We start from the raw sequence: 14,380 nt of genomic DNA, 5'->3' as shown, positions 1-14,380 counted from the left end.
GTAAATGGAAGTCAGATACCACCTTCATTATTCATAAAGGCTAACGTGGAGGCTGTGCAGGAGCCAGATAAATTTCATGACACTAAGGGCTAAATGGCAATGGCGCCCCGCTCCAGGACTCTTGCTGGAAAATCCCATGGACGGAGGAGCCTGGTGGGCTGCAGTCCATGGGGTCGCGAAGAGTCGGAGACGACTGAGCGACTTCACTTTCACTTTTCACTTTCATGCATTGGAGAAGGAAATGGCAACCCACTCCAGTGTTCTTGCCTGGAGAATCCCAGGGACGGGGGAGCCTGGTGGGCTGCCGTCTATGGGGTCGCACAGAGTTGGACACGACTGAAGCGACTTCGCAGCAAGGGCTAAATAGGGCCTCCCTGGGGGCTCAGATGGAAAAGCATCTGCCTGCAATGCAGGAGACCTGGTTTTGACCCCTGGGTCAGGAGTATCCCCTGGAGAAGAAAATGGTAACCCACTCCAGTATTCTTGCCTGGAAAATTCCATGGACAGAGGAGCCTGGTGGGCTGTTACTCCATGGGGTCACAAAGAGTTGGACACGACTGAGCTACTAACACAAGTCTAGATAGAATTGTCTACCCTTTTACAGGTAACTGGACCCAGGCAACTATGCCCACCTGGAGGGGAATCCCTGGGTAAGAGTCACAGCCCAGAAAGAGAAACTAACCTGTGGGTAGATTTGTTTCCAAGAACAAATGGCATTTGTTTTCCCTAAATTACCAGTCAGATAAGTCACTTATGTCATCTGGGGCGAGGTAAGTAAAAGACCAAGAGTTGCACCAATTTCTTCCCTCCACATGGAAAGATAAACTAGGAGGAAGGAAAAAGATTCCTTCTATCAGTAAACAGATTTGACCAAAACTGAGTTAAATGAGTATATATATAACTGAAATGACATGAAGTATGTAAATCGTCTCTATTTTCCTTTAAAGCAGAATAATGGCTATATCATGCTTTACACTCTCAAAATAGCTTGTGACAATTTCTTTGTTGAAATTTTCTGATTAAATACCTTAGAAACTTGTGCCTCTGATTTTATTTATAATTTTATCCAGCGAAACACCCAAGATTTGGTGCTTATAATTTTTCTTTCTTCATTGCCCATCAACAAGTGTAAACAAGGTATAATAAATGAAAATAAGTTACAGGTGCTTCTGAATAATACAAAGTTCTTACCATCTTACATCAGTTTTATAACTCCAGTGCAGTTAAACTCCACATCATAAACACAACTTCAAAAAGTTCGAGTGAGTTGCGAAAATAAAAAGAATCCAAGGTTCCATTTAGGCTAGACAGAGAATATACTTTAATGGGGTCATAAGTGAGTTGAAGATAAGATAGTAAGGACAATTTTGCTTCAACAATTAGATTTTCTTTGGGCTAATGAGAATGTAAAATTTAACTAGGAGGTTGCTAGAACTCTATGAGTAGGGATGATTTACTAGAATCATTTAAGAAATTGAGATTCAGTATATATTTATTTCCTTGATTGTAGGCTTCAAAAATGTGAAAATTAAAATTTTGTGTCTTTGACCACTGATCCAAATACAAATTAAACATTACCCAACAGTGGTGGGGTGGGGGATATATGTATACAAATAACTGATTCGTGTTGTTGTACAACAGAAACTAGCACAATACTGGAAAGCAACTATACTCCAATTCAAAAAAACAAGTAACATCATCCTCATGGAGGAAGAATGATAGGAATGATAAGAGATTTGCAAGGATACCCATAGCCTTAAAGATTGAATAGGGACTGTTTCCATTTTACATATGCCCATGATAAATATGCATTTAAAGGAAAGATGTTGTCTCTGCTTTCAAACCTTTCATGTGGCAATTTTGCCCTTAAATTTTCATGCATATCATAGATTTGATAGGCTCTTTACATTAACAAGCACACCTCGTTCAAGCCATAGGTTTATTTAACTTCCCATAGCTGTATTTTACTCAACAATATAGTTATATTTCATCACATAAATGACTGCTCTGATATTTCATGCATTCCCCTATGGTGAACAGGAAATGTAACATTACAGACACTGTTTGAAGTTAGAACCAATAGTTAAAGACCCACTACTTACAGCTTGAGTGTAACTTTTACTGCTCCCAGGCTAAGCATAAAAACTGATCAGAGAAAGCTTCTTCAGTGGTATTAAAAAAGACTGAGAAGTGATGCTTGAATAGCTCTGAGATCTGGGAACAGGGATGTGAATGACCTTCTAGACCTTGATACCATCACAGGCCAGATTACATGGTGACAAATGTCTTAGAAGTGGTGAAATGGTCAAATCTGCCTTGTGAAGACAACACTGAACAGTAACCCTAGTCTGGGCAACAAACCCTGGGGGAGACACAGAGTTTTTGTAAAAAGTCCATGAATTCTCATATATACTAAACATTTTGGAATCAGACATGCATGTACAAGGTAGCTCCCTGCTTGGTTAGAAAATACATTTACACCTGTTTACAGTTTTAAAATGTATAATACCTTTTGGGGGCTTCCTAGGTGGTGCAGTGCTAAAGAACCCACCTGCTGATGCAGAAGACAAGAAGACATGGGTTCAATCCCTGGGTTAGGAAGATCCCATGGAACAGGAAATGGCAACCCACTCTAGTATGCTTGCCTGGGAAATCCCATGGACAGAGGAACCTGGTGGGCTGCCATCCATGGGGTCACAAAGAGTTGCTACAACTGAATGAGCACACACACATACACACGCACGCACGCACGCACACACACACACACACACACACACACACACAAAATACCTTTTATATGCTTTTTCTCAATCAAGGGATTCTAAAACCCAGCTGCAACAGATAAGAACCTGGGAAACCATCTCATGAGGGGCAGGAAAACCATACTTAAAAGTATTAACATTTTTTTTTCTTCCTAACTTTTCACACTGTTTATCCCTAACTCTTTCACATCCATAGAACAGGTTAAGACTCTGCAACAAAAGCACATTTTTCTCGAGAGGAAGAATCTTGACAGCACCATTAAGCTGGAAATGGAGCCATTAAGGTGAAAAAGCTACCTTTGCGATTCCAAGCTGACCAGAAACAGACCCATGTGATTTCACTGGAGTCTGCAGGAAGGAGATGTGTCTATATGGGACAATTTGTAGGTAGAGAAAAAAAATGCAGTATGATTTCCAAGAGGCCCTCAAGTATTGATTCTCACTCTTGGCTGCATCTTAGGATTACCTGGGGAGTTTTTAAAGTTCTGGACGCTCGGGCTGCACATGAGGTCAATAACACAAGAAGCCAGAGGTGCGGGGTGGAGAGGGGATGGAGAGCCAGGCGTCAGACATTTTCAGGTCTGAGTGATTTCCGTGTGCTCCCGGGGCTGGCACTGGTGGCTCTGGGGGTCCTGGGGAGATCCCCTCAGCTCATCACATTACTTGGTGCCTGACAGGCTCCTCAAACAGAAGCCAACTTAAAGATTTCACACCTGCAGCCCGTTACTCAATCATCCAGTCTCTCACGAGACAGGATAACAGGATTTGTTGATTTGGCAAGAGAGGTTGTTATGGCCTCCCAGGCAACATTAAGCACATCTCACTACATTTCCACAATCACTCTGCCTGGGCTTAATTTCAGATATACTCCCTTTTACCTTTATCAGATACAGCACTTCAGAGCCTGATCTAAATCTGCTGCTAAGTGGACTATGGTTTTATTTTTAAGCCTTCCCTAACAACCTCGTTGAACCACTGCATGGCCACTGTGTGGAATTCTCTCTCTGTATATGTCTGGGAGCATTGTTTTTCTCCAGTTTTCAGCAACTGTTTCATTGGAGTGCAATCTGATTGAATGGAGATTGTGGTAAAATCAGATTTCGGTATTTAATAAGCACTCATTGTATGCAAGGCGTACTGTTATATGCACAGGAGAAAATGCATACTGTTACATGAGTTGAATTAGGAAGATATGACTTGTCTTCTTAAGGAAGTCCCACTGTAATCAAGATGGCCAAAGAGCAAAATGTGTAAGTCAAATAAAATATATTGAAATAAATTCTTATCCTTTTTATAAAGACATTTTGAAAGAACAGGGTAACTTCTGAGGAAAGGAGGAAGAACCAACACAAGTTATGGTGACAACTGAACTTAGTCATTTAAACATTGTAACTTTTTCTGATTAATGAATATACACTGAAAAAAAACTAGAAATATAAAAGGTGTAAAGAAGAGAAATACAATATTAATAGTAATCCCACAATCCAGATAAAGCAGATTTATTTTATTTTTAGGTATGAATATGTGTACATATATGTGTATGAGTGTGTATTTTTATATGCATGTTAACAAATCATATATTCAGGTATATATACATTATACATGAGTATATGATATATGTTTATATATGTGTGCATATATAGTATATTTGAACACATCCTCTTTGTGTATTATATATACATATATACTCTTTCATTTATATTTGTACTAAATATTGATGTATATTCACACACACTACTGAGGTATCTGGAGGAACAGAAAAACAGCAGCCCTCTTTCCTGACGAGGTTCTTAATCAGTTGAGAAATAAAGAATAGAAGGGGAAATCTGCAATAGTTCTACTGCTGATAAAAATTAAGTTGGAGAACACCAGTTCCGTTCAGTCACTCAGTTGTGTCTGACTCTTTGTGACCCCATGGACTGCAGTATGCCAGGCTTCCCTCTCCATCACCACCTGACAGAGCTCACTCACACTCACGTCCAAAGAGTCAGTGATCCCATCCAATCATCTCATCCTCTGTCGTCCCCTTCTCCTCCTGCCTTTAATCTCTCCCAGCATCAAGGTCTTTCTCAAGGAGTCAGTTCTTCGCATCAGGGGGCCAAAGTGTAGAAGTTGCAACCTCAGCATCAGTCCTTCCAAGGAACACCCAGGACTGATTTCCTTTAGGATGGATTGGTTTGATCTCCTTGCTGTCAGAGGGACTCTCACGAGGCTTCTCCAACACCACAGTTCAAAAGCATCAATTCTTCGGTGCTCAGCTTTCTTTAAGGTTCAACTCTCACATCCAGACATGACTACTGAAAAAACCACAGCTTTGACTAGACAGACCTTTGTTGACAAAGTAATGTCTCGGCTTTTTAATATGCTGTCTAAGTTGGTCACAGATTTTCTTCCAAGGAGAGCAAGTATCTTTTAATTTCATGGCTGCAGTCACCATCTGCAGTGATTTTGGAGCCCAAAAAATTAAAGTCTGTCACTGTTTCCATTGCTTCCCCATCTGTTTTTCATGAAGTGGTGGGACCAGATGCCATGATCTTTGTTTTACAAATGTCGAGTTTTAAGCCAGCTTTCTCACTCTCCACTTTCACTTTCCTCAAGAGGCTCTTAGTTCTTCTTCGCTTTCTGCCATAAGGGTGGTGTCATCTGCATATCAGAAGTTGTTGATATTTCTCCCAGCAATCTTGATTTCAGCTTGTGCTTCCTCCAGCCCAGCATTTCACATGATGTACTCTGCATATAAGTTAAATAAGCAGGGTGACGATATACAGCCTTGACGCACTCCTTTCCCAGTTTTGAACCAGTCTGTTGTTCCATGGCAGTTCTAATTTGCTTCTTGACCTGCATACAGATTTCTCAGGAGGCAGATCACGTGGTCTGGTATTCCTATCTCTTGAAGAATTATCCAGTTTGTTGTGATCCACACAGTCAAAGGATTTGGTGTAATCAATAAAACAGAGGTAGATGTTTTTCTGGTATTCTCTTGTTTTTTCTATGATCCAACAGATGATGGCAATTTGATCTCTGGCTCCTCTACCTTTTCTAAATACAGGTTAAACACCTGCAAGTTCACAGTTCACACACTGTTGAAGCCTGGCTTGGAGAGTTTACAGCATTACTTTGCTAGCATGTGAGATGAGTGCAGTTGTGCAGTAGTTTGAACATTCCTTATGTTCAAGCTGGTTTTAGAAAAGGCAGAGGAACCAGAGATCAAATTGCCAACATCCGCTGGATCATCAAAACAGCAAGAGAGTTCCAGAAAAGAATCTATTTCTGCTTTATTGACTATGCCAAAGCCTTTGACTGTGTGGATCACAATAAAGTGTGGAAAATCCTGAAAGAGATGGGAATACCAGACCACCTGACCTGCCTTTTGAGAAACCTATATGCAGGTCAGAAAGCAATAGTTAGAACTGGACATGGTACAACAGACTGGTTCCAAAAAGGAAAAGGAGTACGTCAAGGCTGTATGTTGTCACCCTGCTTGTTTAACTTATATTCAGAGTACATCATGAGAAACGCTGGGCTGGATGATGCACAAGCTGGAATCAAGATTGCTGGGAGAAATATCAACAACTTCAGATATGCAGATGACACCACCCTTATGACAGAAAGTGAAGAGGAACTAAAGAGCCTCTTGATGAAAGTGAAAGAGGAGAGTGAGAAAGTTGGCTTAAAGCTCAACATTCAGAAAACTAAGATCATGGCATCTGGTCCCATCACTTCATGGCAAATAGATGGAGAAACAGAAGAAACAGTGGCTGACTTTATTTTTGGGGGCTCCAAAATCACTGCAGATGGTGACTGCAGCCATGAAATTAGAAGATGCTTACTCCTTGGAAGGAAAGTTATGACCAACCTAGATAGAAAAACCTGAGACATTACTTTGTCAACAAAGGTCCATCTAGTCAAGGCTGTGGTTTTTCCAGTAGTTATGTATGGATATGGAAGTTGGACTGTGAAGAAAGCTGAGCACCAAAGAATTGATGCTTTTGAATTGTACTGTTAGAGAAGCCTCTTGAGAGTCCCTTGGACTGTAAAGAGATCCAACCAGTCCATCCTAAAGGAGATCAGTCCTGGGTGTTCATTGGAAGGACTGATGTTGAAGCTGAAACTCCAATACTTTGGCCACCTGATGCGAAGAGCTGACTCGTTTGAAAAGACCCTGATGCTGGGAAAGATTGAGGGCAGGAGGAGAAGGGGACGACCTAGGATGAGATGGTTGGATGGCATCACTGGCTCAATGGACATGAGTTTGGGTAAACTCCAGGAGTTGGTGATGGACAGGGAGGCCTGGCATGCTGTAGTTCATGGGGTTGCAAAGAGTTGGACATGACTGAGTGGCTGAACTGAAGTGAACTTGAACATTTCTTTGGCATTGCCTTTCTTTGGGACTGGAATGAAAACTCACATTTTCCAGTCCTGTGTGCACTGCTGAGTTTACCAAACTTGCTGGCATATTGAGTGCAGCACTTTCACAGCATCATCTTTTAGGATTTGAAATAGCTCAACTGGAATTCCATCACCTTCACTAGCTTTGTTCATAGTGATGCTTCCTAAGGCCCACTTGACTTTGCATTCTAGGATGTCTGGCTCTAGGTGAGTGATCACACCATCGTGGTTATCTGGGTCATTAAAATCTTTTTTGTAGAGTTGTTCTGTGTATTCTTGTCACCTCCTCTTAATATCTTCTGCTTCTCTCAGATCCATACCATTTCTGTTTCTTATTGTGCCCATCTTTGCATGAAATGTTCCCTTGGCATCTCTAATGTTCTTGAAGAAACCTCTAATTTTTCCCATTCCATTGCTTTCCTCTATTTCTTTGCATTGATCACTGAGGAAGGCTTTCTTATCTCTCCTTGCTATTCTTTGGAACTCTGTATTCAAATGGGTATATCTCTCTTTTTCTCCTTTGCCTTAACTTCTCTTCTTTTCTCAGCTATTTGTAAGGCCTCCTCAGACAACCATTTTGCATTTCTTTTTCTTGGGGATGGTCTTGACCACTGCCTCCTGTACAATGTCATGAACCTCTGTCCATAATTCTTCAAGCATTGTGCCCATCAGATCTAATCTGTTGAATTTGTTTGTCACTTCCACTAATCATAAGGGATTTGATTTAGGTCATATCTGAATGGTCTAGTGGTTTCCCTACTTTCTTCAATTTAAGTCTGAGTTTGCATTAGGAGGTCATGATCTGAGCCACAGTCAGCTCCTGAACTTGTTTTTGCTGACTGTATAGAGCTTCTCCATCTTTGGCTGCAAAGAATATAATCAATCTGATTTTTACTGACCATCTGGTGGTGTCCATGTGTAGAGTCTTCTCTTATGTTTTTAGAAAAGGATATTTGCTATGACCAGTGCGTTCCCTTGGCAAAACTCTCAGCCTTTGACCTACTTGATTTTGTATTCTAAGGCCAAATTTGCCTGTTACTCATGTATCTCTTGACTTCCTACTTTTGCATTCCAATTCCCTATGATGAAAAGGACATCTTTTAAAGGTGTTAGTTCTAGAAGGTCTTGTAGGTATTCATAGAACCATTCAACTTCAGCCTCTTTTGAATAACTGGTTGGGACATAGACTTGGATTACTGTGATATTGAATGGCTTCACCTGGAAATGAACAGAGTTCATTTGGTCATTTTTGTGTTAGCACCAAAGAACTGTATCTCGGACTATTTTGTTGATTTGGAGAACACAGTTGTGTGAGAAACCAAAGGGCTGGCTAATTGAATTCCAAAATTATATACTTACCCACTCAACCACTGGCAGTTCTGGACCTGGGGAGACCAAATGCCATTAGTAGTTGCCTTGGCCCTGGGGGAACAGAATAAAATTTAAATGTGTTGTAAGTAGGCTTGCTACCAAAAAGGAGAAAAGTATGAGCTAAATTTAGTCTTTACAAATGTACAAATGTATGTAATTACTATGGAATAGAAAGTAATGACTATATATATATTCTGTAACATAAATGTAATTACAAATATATGTGATGCAGCAATTCAATCTAGTACAAAACACATTCTCAAGTAAATAGCCATTATTAATCTAATCCTCAAGCTGAATTATGTTTACCTATATTGGCCTACATAGGTTATCAGAAGTTTTGCAATGAGATTATATGGAAACACTATGATACTCTAATCACAAAATGCATAAAGACCTCCTATTTATAAAATTTCAACAATAAAGATGCCTTAATTTCACCTCTAAGGCCTCTGTGAATATTAAATTTGTATGAAGAAATTAAAATTCAAAGATTAAATACTCTTACAAGTTAAATCCAGAGGAAACAAGGTTCAAAATAAAATCCCCTTGACTTAAAAAAGTAAAGTCCCAAAGTCCAATTTGTAATTCTGCTCAGTTAAGTCAGAGAAGTTCACCACAAATGGATAAAAATGCATACAGTTGAGTGTTTTTCTTTCAGCAGCTACAGCCTGGGATGGATGTGAATCCTTTAAGGCCTCAGAAATTTTTAGTTCACCGCCAAGACAAATCATTTTCACTCTAATGTGTGTGCATGCTAAGTAGCTTCTATCATGCCTCACTCTATGCAATTCTATGGACCATAGTCTGAAAGGCGCCAAGGTCCATGGAATTCTCCAGGCAAGAATATTGGAATGGGTTACCATGTCCTCCTCCAGGGGATCTTCCTGACCCAGGGATCTAACCTGCATCTCTTATGTCTCTTACATTGGCAGGCAGGTTCCTTACCACTAGCACCAACTGGGAAGCTCTTGCACTCTAATCAGTTCAGTACAGTTCAGTCTAGTTTGGTCACTCAGTTGTATCTGACTCTTTGCGTACCCAAGGACTTCAGCACGCCAGGTTTCCCTGTCAATCACCAATACCCAGAGCTTGCTCAAGCTCATGTCCATTGAGTCTGTGATGCCATCCAACCATCTCATTCTCTGTCATCCCCTTCTCCTCCTGCCTTCAATCTTTCCCAGCATCAGGGTCTTTTCCAATGAGTCAGTTCTTTGCATCAGGTGGTCAAACTATTAGAGCATCAGTTTCAGCATCAGTCCTTCCAATGAATATTCAGGACTGACTTCTTTTAGGATTGACTGGTTTGATCTCCTTGTAGCACAAGGGACTCTCAAGAGTCTTCTCCAACACTACAATTCAAAAGCATTAATTCTTCAGTGCTCAACATTCTTTATAGTCCAACTCTTACAGACTACTGGAAATACATGACTACTGGAAAAACCATACCTTTGACTAGATGGACTTTGTTGGCAAAGTAATGTCTCTGCTTTTTATTACACTGTCTAGATTAGTCATAACTTTTCTTCCAAGGAGCAAGTGTCTTTTAATTTCATGGCTGCAATCACCATCTGCAGTGAATTTTTGGAGCCCAAGAAAACAAAATCTGTCACTGTTTCCATTGTTTCCCCATCTATTTGCCATGAAGTGATGGGATCAGATGCCAGGATCTTTGTTTTTTGAATGTTGAGCTTTAAGCCAACTTTTTTCTTTTTTTTTTTTTTTCATTTATTTTTATTAGTTGGAGACTAATTACTTTACATCATTGCAGTGGTTTTTGTCATACATTGAAATGAATTAGCCATGGATTTACATGTATTCCCCATCCCGGTCCCCCCTCCCACCTCCCTCTCCACCCGATCCCTCTGGGTCTTCCCAGTGCTCCAGGCCTGAGCACTTGTCTCATGCACCCAACCTGGGCTGGTGATCTGTTTCACCCTAGATAATATACATGTTTCGATGCTGTTCTCTTGAAACATCCCACCCTCGCCTTCTCCCAGAGTCCACAAGTCTGTTCTATACATCTGAGTCTCTTTTTCTGTTTTGCATATAGGGTTATCGTTACCATCTTTCTAAATTCCATATATATGTGTTAGTATACTGTAATGGTCTTTATCTTTCTGTAAGCCAACTTTTTTCAATCTTGTCTGTCATATTCATCATGAAGCTCTTTACTTCCTCTTCATCTTCTGCCATAAGAGTGGTGTCATCTCCATATCAGAAGTTATTAATATTTCTCCTGGAAATCTTGACTCCAGGTTGTGTTTCATCCAGCCCAGCATTTCCAGGATGTACTCTGCATATAAGTTAAATAAGCAGAGTGACAATATACAGTCTTGACACACTCCTTTACCAGTTTTGAACCAGTCTGTTGTTCCATGGTGGTTCTAACTTGCTTCTTGACCTGCATACTGATTTCTCAGGAGGCAGGTCAGGTGGTGTGGTATTCCCATCTCTTGAAGAATTTTCCACAGTTTGTTGTGATCCACACAGTCAAAGGCTTTAGCATAGTTAATGAAGTAGACATAGATATTTTTCTGGAATTCTCTAGTTTTTTCTATGATCCAACCTATGTTGGCAATTTGATCTCTGGTTTGCTCTGCCTTTTATAAATCCAGCTTGAACATCTGAAAGTTCTTGGTTCATGTCTTGAAGCCTGGCTTGGAGAATTTTGAACATTACTTTGCTAGTGTGTGAGATGAGTGCAATTGTGGGGTAATTTGCGCTCTAATAGAGCTCTTTAAAATACTCAAAAAGTAACTCTAATCCCACATCCACCAAATTTAGAATATAAGCCAAACCCTCACTCCTAGAGCAGTGATCCATGGTAATATTTCTGTTCCCTAAACCCAGTATGTATGTTGTCAAAGACCATCCCACTAGAATCTGAGGAATAAAGGCAGATGATAGATGGTGACCACCTTGACTTGAGCTTGGCTGCTTTGCCAGTCTTCTTTTCTAGAATCCACAGCCTGTGAATGTAATTGGTAGGAACCTCCCAGCAAATGATTAATTCTGTCATTCTGAATTTACTGCATGTGGGCTGGGGGACATTCCAGAAGCCTGACGTCTCCTCAGGAGGGTGGTCTTGAGATGTTGCTGCCCTCTTTGTTTCCAGTGGCAGCAGCCCTCCCCACAAGGTATTATTTGAGAATCCTTTCTTTTTTCTTCACACAATCTATTCGCACCCTCTTAACTTCCTTTTCCCTTTATACATATCAGTCCTGAGGTTGAGCTTTATCGTTAGTACTGAATCCTAGCTATTCTTTGAAGTGTTTAGTGCCTGTGTATAGCGGCACATTTCCCTTGCCTCTTTTTAAATAACAAATGTGAATCATTTGTTCACTCAGCAAACATTTATCGAGTAACCTTTGCCTCTTGGAATAGAATTAATTTAGCCTAAAAAATACCCTGCCCCTTAGAAAAGGATTTCATCTGAGAGCCACATTTGTTTCAGCTGACAAAACAGCCTAGAATTTCTCAACTGAAGCTGCTATCGAGCTGGCCCTGAGGCCCCAGTGGGGGCAGATGCCCCAGCTGTGTGTTCCTCTAATGTCCAGACAATCTCCTTCTTTTCCATCCCAAAATCCCCTGGCTACCATGATACCTACCTGTTCAGCGACAATCATTGTTTTGAAACTCACCAAACATCATTGGAGAAGGCAATGGCACCCCACCCAGTACTCTTGCCTGGAAAATCCCATGGATGGAGGAGCCTGGTAGGCTGCAGTCCATGGGGTCGTGAAGAGTCAGACACGACTGAGCGACTTCACTTTCACTTTTCACTTTCATGCACTGGAGAAGGAAATGGCAACCCACTCCAGTGTTCTTGCCTGGAGAATCCCACGGACGGGGGAGCCTGTTGGGCTGCCGTCTATGGGGTTGCACAGAGTCAGACACGACTGAAGTGACTTAGCAGCAGCAGCAGCATACATCGTTTTCTGTTTTCATTTTCTATACGAGGTTTTGGACCAGGCACACAATTGAAGGTCAAGTGCTCCAGAGTCTCTGCCTGTACTGTGAAGGCAGAAAGGAGCACCGCCTCCTGCTGTTTAAGCCTCAGTCACAGGACGTTTCAATGATTTCAAGCTAGAAGCTCCCTAGTGTTCTGTGACTCACGTGTGACTTTGCTGCCCGGCCTTGTACATTCAGGTAACAATCTATGTTAGCCTGGCCAGCGATGGCAGGTCAGGCTGTGTCTGCACTATGATCAACTACTGCCTCCTGCCGCCCGAGGCCTTAGCACCTGCCAAAGGCACAGCTTTGCTGAGGTCCTTGCATTGCACTGCAAGTTTAAGGTCAAGCTGCAGCAGTCTGCACTCTGAGGCCATCTGTGCTGGCTGAAGGCCTGTACCTTTGGCCCTGTCTCCACAGAAGGTCTTTTAAGGTCAGAGTCACAACAAGTTGCAGCCACCTGGCAAAGCCCAAAATACCCTAATGACGAATGTTTCAAGACTCTCAGCTTCTGTCAGCAGAGCAGACTTGGCAAGGTAAAAAGTTGACCTGGCCTGGTATAAAATCTCCCCACCAGGAATGTCAAAATTCCCTGCCTAGGCATTAAACACTAAGGTCCCATCAGAAGTTCATTTCATAGGAAATTTGCTTTACAAATTCTTCTTATAGCCTTTCTCAATGTTCTCAGTCACTAAATATTAGGTTTAAACTTAAATATGTATTATAAATGCCACAGAACACATATTTCTCATGGTATGATCTTAATTTAGTAAAATAGAATAAACACCTGATATAGTTTTTCCATGTCCAGTGTTTATTTTATTTAGTGACATTCATTAAGTTGACTGTAGCCCACCAGGCTCCTCTGTCCTTGGGATTCTCCAGGTAAGAATACTGGAACAGGTTGCCATTTTATCCTCCAGGGGATCTTCCCGATCCAGGGATTGAACATGGGAATCCCGCGTTGTAGGCAGTCTCCTGCATTGCAGGAGGATTCTTTACTGACTGAGTCACCAGAGAAGCCCATGTAATATCCAATTTAGTTAAAATACATTTCAGTTCAGTTCAGTTGTTCAGTCATGTCCGACTCTTTGTGACCCCATGGACTGCAGCATGCCAGGCTTCCCTGTCGGTCACCAACTCTTGGAGCTTGCTCAAACTCATGTCCATGGAGTCAGTGATGCCATCCAACCATCTCATCCTCTGTCATCCCCTTCTCCTCCTGTCTTCAATCTTTCCCAGCATCAGGGTCTTTTCTAATAAGTCAGCTCTTCGCATCAGATAGCCAAAGTATATACAGTCAGGAAAAACAAGACTGGGAGTTGACTGTGGCTCAGACCATGAATTCCTTATTGCCAAATTCAGACTTAAATTGAAGAAAGTAAGGAAAACCACCAAACCATTCAAGTATGGACCTAACTCAAATCCCTTAGGATTTTACAGTGTGAGTGACAAATAAATTCAAGGGATTATATCTGATAGACAGAGTGCCTGAAGAACTATGGACAGAGGTTCATGGCATTGTAGAGGAGGCAATGTTCAAGACCATCCCCAAGAAAAAAAGCAAAATCCTTTTAATACACATATATTTAACTTAATATTTTAGTAAATAGAATGAATATCTGATATATTAGAAAAGACATATACATATATGCCAGGTATTTATTTTATAAAATTTATATCATACTAAAGAAAGAATTATGTATTCTGTGTTTATCCATTAAAAGTTCTTTTAAAAAATGTCCTAATATCACCAATTATAAAGTGAAAAGTCAAGACATTTTAAATCACAGTACCCCATGAACCTGGTGAAAACACTAAATAATATAGTAAAGCTTTATGCAGGCTCCTCCCCAATTTCCACTTTGGCTATTGACAGGGAACCATGTTTAATTCTTTTAGCT

The sequence above is a fragment of the Odocoileus virginianus genome, chromosome 12 (genome assembly GCF_023699985.2).
Source record: "Odocoileus virginianus isolate 20LAN1187 ecotype Illinois chromosome 12, Ovbor_1.2, whole genome shotgun sequence".
In the NCBI taxonomy this organism is placed as follows: Eukaryota; Metazoa; Chordata; class Mammalia; order Artiodactyla; family Cervidae; genus Odocoileus; species Odocoileus virginianus.
The sequence above is the reverse complement of the archived record's forward strand: the minus strand, read 5'-3'. Positions refer to the sequence as shown.